The following is a 715-nucleotide window of genomic DNA, read 5'->3' as shown; positions in this document are numbered from 1 at the left end:
TCAGGAACTTTCTTCACCACTCGGATTTGTTCTAAGCTTACTTCACTGTCATTTGAGCTAGCCGCGAACAGAACGTACCCCTCACAATCACTCCCGTCTAAGGTAACTCTTACAGAATTCAGATATAAGGTATATGACAAAAATGGTTTAATATCTAAACTATCAGACGGAATAACAGTAGTTCTTTCAAAGCAACCAAGGAAAACATGATACTTAGATAACCAATCTAACCCTAGAATAACTTCTAAACCACATAGAGGCAAACAGATTAGTTCATGTATAAAAGTTCTGTTCCTAATAGTGAATGGTACTTGCAGGCACACCAAACTAGTCAAAGCATTTTGAGATGCAGGTGTATGAACAATTAGATCAAAGTTCATCTCAGAGAAATCTAGTCCCAACTCACGAGCAACAGTTAAGGAACAAGGAATGCGATGCACCCGAGTCATACAGTACAGTTAGAAATCGATCTTTGACAATACACTGACCTTGGATCAGGGCGTCTGATGCATAGCATCATTAGCAGTCATGGCAAACACTCGGCCTTGTTGCTGGGTTCGCACCGGATTCCGAGCAAATTCTTTTGGGCAATTCCTCGCCAAGTGTCCAATTCCCCACAAGTGAAACAAGCATTCGTTCCTTACAGCATCCAAATCTAACATAGCTATGGCCATGGAGATCATAACAGCTATGAGGATAGCTGTGCCTCGCATCG

This window comes from Arachis stenosperma, unplaced genomic scaffold, assembly GCF_014773155.1.
Source record: "Arachis stenosperma cultivar V10309 unplaced genomic scaffold, arast.V10309.gnm1.PFL2 arast.V10309.gnm1.Scaffold_100028, whole genome shotgun sequence".
NCBI lineage: Eukaryota > Viridiplantae > Streptophyta > Magnoliopsida > Fabales > Fabaceae > Arachis > Arachis stenosperma.
Note: the sequence above shows the minus strand (reverse complement) of the source record.